This window comes from Thalassophryne amazonica, chromosome 15, assembly GCF_902500255.1.
Source record: "Thalassophryne amazonica chromosome 15, fThaAma1.1, whole genome shotgun sequence".
In the NCBI taxonomy this organism is placed as follows: domain Eukaryota; kingdom Metazoa; phylum Chordata; class Actinopteri; order Batrachoidiformes; family Batrachoididae; genus Thalassophryne; species Thalassophryne amazonica.
In genome coordinates this window covers 86,274,299-86,283,051 of record NC_047117.1, presented here as the reverse complement: position 1 = coordinate 86,283,051, position 8,753 = coordinate 86,274,299, and positions in this window count along the sequence as shown.

The following is an 8,753-nucleotide window of genomic DNA, read 5'->3' as shown; positions in this document are numbered from 1 at the left end:
TGACTGGTTAATACCTTCTTTCAAATCAATGGACGCGCGGGATAAGAGAGGCAGGGAGAGGCGAGGTCACTGGAGACCCCTGAAATATCCCAAGAAAAGCCATTTTGCTTGGAGACACCACAGAAGTCACTGGCACAAGATCCACATGTTGATGTGTTTTGTTTAGCACAACTGCAGCCGTATGAGGTGACTGGGCCTTGGGCGGGCTTTAACCTTGTATATTTCACTTGGGAGACAAGCACGCTTCGTGTTTGTGCCACTCTGCTGTTCCAACGTGAATAAGACTAATTTTATGTTGTTTTTCCACCAATTTTTCACATTTCTGCAGCTGTTCAGTCATCAGCTGTACATGTAGTTTTTAAGGTCAGGTTAAATTTATATATCAGCAGAAATCAAAGTGCAGTATTCTGGGCTATGTCTTGATATTTCAACCTAACTGGTTGTTTGCAAACCTTTGCAGCAATAACAGTGTGGCACCAACAGTATCTTGTTTGGTTCTGTTTAGTTCTGCTTAGTTTAGTTTTGATTGTTTTATTCAGTGTGTGATTTCTCTTTCTGGGTTTTTCCTACTTGGACTATGTCTTTCCCAATTTCTCGTCTGTCTTTCTTTGTGCTTGGTGGTGGGCGGTGCACAGTTTGGGAGGAGGAAGCCACTTCTCTTCTGCAGGACTGTTTTGAGAACACACACTGGGAGGTGTTTGCAGAGGAAGCAGATCTGGAGGAGTACACCTCTGCTGTCCTGGCCTACATCCACTTCTGCACTGAGCCAGTGTTGACCACAAAAACCATCAAGGTGTTCTCGAACCATAAACTGTGGATGGACAGTCATGTTGGGATACTCCTCAAGGTTCGGGACACTGCCTTCAGGTCAGGTGACATGGAGACCTACAGTCACACTCGGAGGGATCTAAAAAGGGGGATCAGAGAGGCCAAACAGCGGTACAAGCAGCACTTCGAAGGACACTTTGCCCACAACAACCCCAGCAGCATGTGGTCTGCCATCAAAGCCATTACAGACTATAAAGCCCCTGTCACATTGGCGTATTCGTAGTGCTGCTCATTACAGCATATTGTCTACGCTGCAATGAGCAGCTCTACACCCACTTCACGTGGAGTTTTTTCCCAATATGCAGCAGTATGTTGAGGGCTACGCATGTAGGATGGAAGAAATTAAACATGTTTAATTTTCTTCGGCGTAGAGCGTTGGACACAGTTTGAAGCATGTCTGCGCAGCACAGCGTTACTGCATGCAAGTCTGTGCAACACTGGGCTCCTGTACACAACCAAAAACTGAGTGCATCAGCTGGAGAACGTGAGAACATGAGCCCACAGCACCTGTGTTTTCTCTCTCTCTCTCTCGCTGTGTCTGATGGAACCTGTGACTTAAAAATAAAAGCACACTCGCTGCATGAAGGTGCAATCATCAAACACCCTGACTGATTAGTCTGATCAAAGCTGAAAAGAGCTGTGACTCTTTAAAATAAAAGTGCACTCGCTGCATGTCGGTGCGATCATCAGACGACCTGATTGATCTGTCTGATCAAATCAGTGGACCTGATCAGAGCAACCAGAGCTTTAAAAGTTTAACGAGTCACAGCGTTTCGTTCAGGGCAGCCTTTACCACAGCCAGACTCAGCAGCATCTGTACACAATGAAAGTGATCCACCAAGACAAAAAAAAAAAAAAAATAATAATAATAATGTCAAATGACTGTTTTTGAGCCGCACCACACCATGCAGTAGAGAACAGAGTGCACTTCCACAGAGGCAGAAAATAGCACTGAACTGGTTTAATAGTGGCATGGTACACGTGACTGTGTGCACATTAAAAAGCGAACACACACAGCTGAAAGTCAATCAATCAATCAATTTTATTTATATAGCGCCAAATCGCAACAAACAGCCGCCCCAAGGCGCCTCACATTGCAAGGCAAGGCCATACAATAATTACGTAAAAACCACAATGGTCAAAACGACCCCCTGTGAGCAAGCACTTGGCGACAGTGGGAAGGAAAAACTCCCTTTTAACAGGAAGAAACCTCCAGCAGAACCAGGCTCAGGGAGGGGCAGTCTTCTGCTGGGACTGGTTGGGGCTGAGGGAGAGAACCAGGAAAAAGACATGCTGTGGAGGGGAGCAGAGATCAATCACTAATGATTAAATGCAGAGTGGTGCATACAGAGCAAAAAGAGAAAGAAACACTCAGTGCATCATGGGAACCCCCCAGCAGTCTAAGTCTATAGCAGCATAACTAAGGGATGGTTCAGGGTCACCTGATCCAGCCCTATATATAACTATAAGCTTTAGCAAAAAGGAAAGTTTTAAGCCTAATCTTAAAAGTAGAGAGGGTGTCTGTCTCCCTGATCCGAATTGGGAGCTGGTTCCACAGGAGAGGAGCCTGAAAGCTGAAGGCTCTGCCTCTACAAACCCTAGGAACTACACGTAAGCCTGCAGTCTGAGAGCGAAGCACTCTACTGGGGTGATATTGTACTATGAGGTCCCTAAGATAAGATAGGACCTGATTATTCAAAACCTTATAAGTAAGAAGAAGAATTTTAAATTCTATTCTAGAATTAACAGGAAGCCAATGAAGAGAGGCCAATATGGGTGAGATATGCTCTCTCCTTCTAGTCCCCGTTAGTACTCTAGCTGCAGCATTTTGAATTAACTGAAGGCTTTTCAGGGAACGTTTAGGACAACCTGATAATAATGAATTACAATAGTCCAGCCTAGAGGAAATAAATGCATGAATTAGTTTTTCAGCATCACTCTGAGACAAGACCTTTCTAATTTTAGAGATATTGCGTAAATGCAAAAAGCAGTCCTACATATTTGTTTAATATGCGCTTTGAATGACATATCCTGATCAAAATGACTCCAAGATTTCTCACAGTATTACTAGAGGTCAGGGTAATGCCATCCAGAGTAAGGATCTGGTTAGACACCATGTTTCTAAGATTTGTGGGGCCAAGTACAATAACTTCAGTTTTATCTGAGTTTAAAAGCAGGAAATTAGAGGTCATCCATGTCTTTATGTCTGTAAGACAATCCTGCAGTTTAGCTAGTTGGTGTGTGTCCTCTGGCTTCATGGATAGATAAAGCTGGGTATCATCTGTGTAACAATGAAAATTTAAACAATGCTGTCTAATAATACTGCCTAAGGGAAGCATGTATAAAGTGAATAAAATTGGTCCTAGCACAGAACCTTGTGGAACTCCATAATTAACCTTAGTCTGTGAAGAAGATTCCCCATTTACATGAACAAATTGTAATCTATTAGATAAATATGATTCAAACCACCGCAGCGCAGTGCCTTTAATACCTATGGCATGCTCTAATCTCTGTAATAAAATTTTATGATCAACAGTATCAAAAGCAGCACTGCGGTCTAACAGAACAAGCACAGAGATGAGTCCACTGTCTGAGGCCATAAGAAGATCATTTGTAACCTTCACTAATGCTGTTTCTGTACTATGACGAATTCTAAAACCTGACTGAAACTCTTCAAATAGACCATTCCTCTGCAGATGATCAGTTAGCTGTTTTACAACTACCCTTTCAAGAATTTTTGAGAGATAGATTGATCATATTTAAGATCGAAGCATTAAATAATGGTAGGGCTTCCTTGAGCAGCCTGGTAGGAATGGGGTCTAATAAACATGTTGATGGTTTGGATGAAGTAACTAATGAAAATAACTCAGACAGAACAATCTGAGAGAAAGAGTCTAACCAAATACCGGCATCACTAAAAGCAGCCAAAGATAACAATACGTCTTTGGGATGGTTATGAGTAATTTTTTCTCTAATAGTTAAAATTTTATTAGCAAAGAAAGTCATGAAGTCATTACTAGTTAAAGTTAAAGGAATACTCGGCTCAATAGAGCTCTGACTCTTTGTCAGCCTGGCTACAGTGCTGAAAAGAAACCTGGGGTTGTTCTTATTTTCTTCAATTAGTGATGAGTAGTAAGATGTCCTAGCTTTACGGAGGGCTTTTTTATAGAGCAACAGACTCTTTTTCCAGGCTAAGTGAAGATCTTCTAAATTAGTGAGACGCCATTTCCTCTCCAACTTACGGGTTATCTGCTTTAAGCTGCGAGTTTGTGAGTTATACCACGGAGTCAGGCACTTCTGATTTAAAGCTCTCTTTTTCAGAGGAGCTACAGCATCCAAAGTTGTCTTCAATGAGGATGTAAAACTATTGACGAGATACTCTATCTCACTTACAGAGTTTAGGTAGCTACTCTGCACTGTGTTGGTATATGGCATTAGAGAACATAAAGAAGGAATCATATCCTTAAACCTAGTTACAGCGCTTTCTGAAAGACTTCTAGTGTAATGAAACTTATTCCCCACTGCTGGGTAGTCCATCAGAGTAAATGTAAATGCTATTAAGAAATGATCAGACAGAAGGGAGTTTTCAGAGAATACTATTAAGTCTTCAATTTCCATACCATAAGTCAGAATAAGATCTAAGATATGGTTAAAGTAGTGGGTGGACTCATTTACATTTTGAGCAAAGCCAATTGAGTCTAATAATAGATTAAATGCAGTGTTGAGGCTGTCATTCTCAGCATCTGTGTGGATGTTAAAATCGCCCACTATAATTATCTTATCTGAGCTAAGCACTAAGTCAGACAAAAGGTCTGAAAATTCACAGAGAAACTCACAGTAAGGACCAGGAGGACGATAGATAATAACAAATAAAACTGGTTTTTGGGACTTCCAATTTGGATGGACAAGACTAAGAGTCAAGCTTTCAAATGAATTAAAGCTCTGTCTGGGTTTTTGATTAATTAATAAGCTGGAATGGAAGATTGCTGCTAATCCTCCGCCTCGGCCCGTGCTACGAGCGTTCTGGCAGTTAGTGTGACTCGGGGGTGTTGACTCATTTAAACTAACATATTCATCCTGCTGTAACCAGGTTTCTGTAAGGCAGAATAAATCAATATGTTGATCAATTATTATATCATTTACTAACAGGGACTTAGAAGAGAGAGACCTAATGTTTAATAGACCACATTTAACTGTTTTAGTCTGTGGTGCAGTTGAAGGTGCTATATTATTTTTTCTTTTTGAATTTTTATGCTTAAATAGATTTTTGCTGGGTATTGGTAGTCTGGGAGCAGGCACCGTCTCTACGGGGATGGGGTAATGAGGGGATGGCAGGGGGAGAGAAGCTGCAGAGAGGTGTGTAAGACTACAACTCTGCTTCCTGGTCCCAACCCTGGATAGTCACGGTTTGGAGGATTTAAGAAAATTGGCCAGATTTGTAGAAATGAGAGCTGCTCCAGCCAAAGTGGGATGGATGCCGTCTCTCCTAACAAGACCAGGTTTTCCCCAGAAGCTTTGCCAATTATCTATGAAGCCCACGTCATTTTTTGGACACCACTGAAAAAGGCTGAGTACGCACATATTTCGGGCGTATTTAAATGAAACACAACACTGCAATGAGCAGCTCTACAAATACGCCAATGTGACAGGGGCTTAAGGGCAGCAGCTCATAGATCAGCCCAGACAACACTCTGCCTAACACCCTAAACCATTTCTTTGCATGCTTTAGCATGCAGAATGTCAGAGCAGATCCTCAAACCACCTCATCAAGTGAAGAAGCAGCACTTGTCCTGCAGCAACACCAGGTGAGTTCTGCTCTGAGGCGCATCAAGTCCTCAAAAGCGGCAGGACCGGACAGGGTGTCAGGCCACACACTGTTCACCAACATCTTCAACCTCTTGTTGCAACAAGCTGCTGTTCCCACTTGTCTTAAATCCACCACTATCATCCCTGTACCAAAGAAAACATCCGTGACCTGCCTTAATGACTATCGCCCTGTCACCCTGACCTCGGTAGTCATGAAGTGCTTTGAGAGGATCATCCTGTCCCACATCAGAAACATCATCCTTGTAGATCTGGTTAGATACCAGTTTTCCTACCAGAGGAACAGATCTGCAGAGGATGCAGTCTCTTTGTTGCACTCCACTCAGCCCTGACCCACCTGGACCAACCAAATACATACGCACGGATGCTCTTCATAGACTTCAGCTCCACCTTCAATACAATAATCCCCTATAAACTGGTTCAAAAACTCCAGGATCTTGGACTTACCACTTCTCTCTGCACATGGATTATGGACTTTCTCACCTGTAGGCCGCAGAACATCAGGATAGGAAGACATACATCCACCACCATCATGCTGAACACTGGGGTGGCACAGGGATGTGTGCTCAGGCCAGCCCTGTTCACACTCTTACCCAGGACTGCACCACCATCCACTCTTCGAACACTGTGGTGAAGTTTGCTGATGACACTACTGTAGTTGGACTTATTAGTGACAATGAGGAGGCTCTCTATAGGAAAGAGGTACAGCATCTGAACCAGTAGTGTTCAGAGAATAACCTGCTTCTGAACACACCAAAACCAAGGAGGTCATTGTGGATTTCAGGAGGATCAGGAAGATCATCCCATGACCACTTCATATCAACAGTGAGACGATGGAGGTTGTGGACAACATTAAATTCTTGGGACTCCACATCACCAGTGACCTCTCATGGTCAGTCAACACCTCCCACCTGATGAAGAAGGCACAACAAAGGCTCTTTTTCCTCAGGAAACTGAAGCGAGCTGGTCTCTCCCCTCAGCTCCTGGTGAACTTCTACAGGAGCACTGTGGACAGCATCCTCTGTCAGTGAAAGGCTCATTAAAAGTCTGCTAACGAGTCTTTCATTGGATTCAGGTGTGTTGGAACAGGGAGACAACTAAGAGTATCAGGAAGGTAGCTCTCGAGGACCGAACTTGGCCACCCATGCTGTATGGTATGCCAGTTGCACAGCAGAAAACAGAAAACACTTGGCTTGGGTTGTGAGGACAGCCTAGAGGATTGTTGGAGCTGAGCTTCCTGTCCTGGATGCTGTGTATGCTGGACGCCTGCAGAGGAGAGCCACCAGGATCTCCACTGACCAAACACACCCTGGACACCATCTGTTTGCCCCATTCCCATCAGGGAAGTGAATCCGCAACATAAAAACCCAAACTAGCAGATTGAGGAACAACTTTTTCCCCAGAGCTGTATCCTCCATGACTCCCCCCCCCCCCCCCCCCCCCCCCACACACACACTCATACTCACCAGCTTCAGCTACCATGTCAGCCACAGACTCTTGCACCTCCTACTGGATTTTAAACAGCCATAGGCAGTGCAATTTTTATATCTTAGTTTACACTGTTGCAAGTGACAACATGTCTGTTGTTGTCTCTTGCAACTTATTGCGCTAATTTTTTTTATTCTTATTTATTTTATCTTTTATGTTTAATCTTTACTGCTACTGACTGGTTGTCACCAAAGAAGATTTGCTGTTTATTACAATGACAATAAAGTCTCTGTTATCTCTCTTATCTCATCTTACCCTATTCTGGAGCTTTCCACACAATCTGTAGCTCATCAACAGGGTGTATATAAGCTTCACTGGTTGCACTAGTTCTCTGCCAGATTGTTGTGCTTTATGCCATCACTTCCAGCTCTGTTCATGTGTTTTTCTAGTTCTGCTTGCCATGCTGTTTTTTTTTTTTGATCACCTGCCCATTTGTATGACCACGCCTTTTCCCCTGCTATGACTGATTTGTTTGCTGTTCTTGGACTGCCTTTTTGTGTACCAGACGTAACCTGCTTTACCAACCAATAAGCAATCTTAAATTTCAGAGGTGTGAGTTTGAGTCCAGCATTTGTGTCCAGATGTCTCTCTCTACTCAACTTGATACCGAATCTCGAGCTGTGAGACTCAAATCATTCTTTGTAGGCCCAAAACAGACTCCTTCCTTGCCTTATCAGTGAACAGAACTCACTCAACCCCAGCTAGATGGCCTGAAGAACAGAGGTTAAAATTCTCACTCACACTGCTACAGAATTCTGTGTTTGAACAAAATGCTATTTAAACAGTGAAATCTAATATAATTCACTCCAGGAATTGCTTGGACGTAGCAAGAAAACCACTCAGCATGTTGTTTTGTTACACCTACAACAAGGGATGCTGCTATAGTCCAGTATGTCCCCTCAAACTTCTGCTGACAACACCACATAATGTCAACATGAAAAAAGTATTTTTTCAATTTTTGCAAATTTATAAAAAAAAAAAAAAAAAAAAAAAAATCACGTTTACATTAGTATTCACACCCTTTGCTTAAAACTTTGTTGATTCACCTTTGGCAGCAACTACAGCCTCAGGTCTTCTTGAATATGATGCCACAAGCTTGGTGCACCTGTCTTTGGGCAGTTTTGCTCATTCCTCTTTGCAGAACCTTTCAAGTTCCATCAGGTTGGATGGAGAGCGTCAGTGCACAGCCATTTTTAGATCTCTTCATAGATGTTAAATTGGATTCAGGTCTGGGCTCTGGCTGGGCTACTCAAGGACATTCACAGAAGCAACTCCTTTGATATATAGGCTATGTGTTTAGGGTCATTGTCCTGCTGAAAGATGACCCATTGCCCCAGTCTGAGGTCTGGGGCACTCTGGAGCAGGTTTTCATCCGGGATGTCTCTGTACATTGCTGAATTCATTTTTCCCTCAATCCTAACTAGTCTACCAGTTCTTTCCATTGAAGTATTTAAATAATGTGCAGGTTAAAGTCTTTCAACAATATGATGCTGCATTAGAAAAGAACAGCAATGGTTAGTGAGTAAAATATAATCTGTTCAGCAGGAGAACAATTTGCTGTTTTCTTCACTGTCTCCACTGTGTTTTACCTTAAACTCTAGGACATGAGCGCA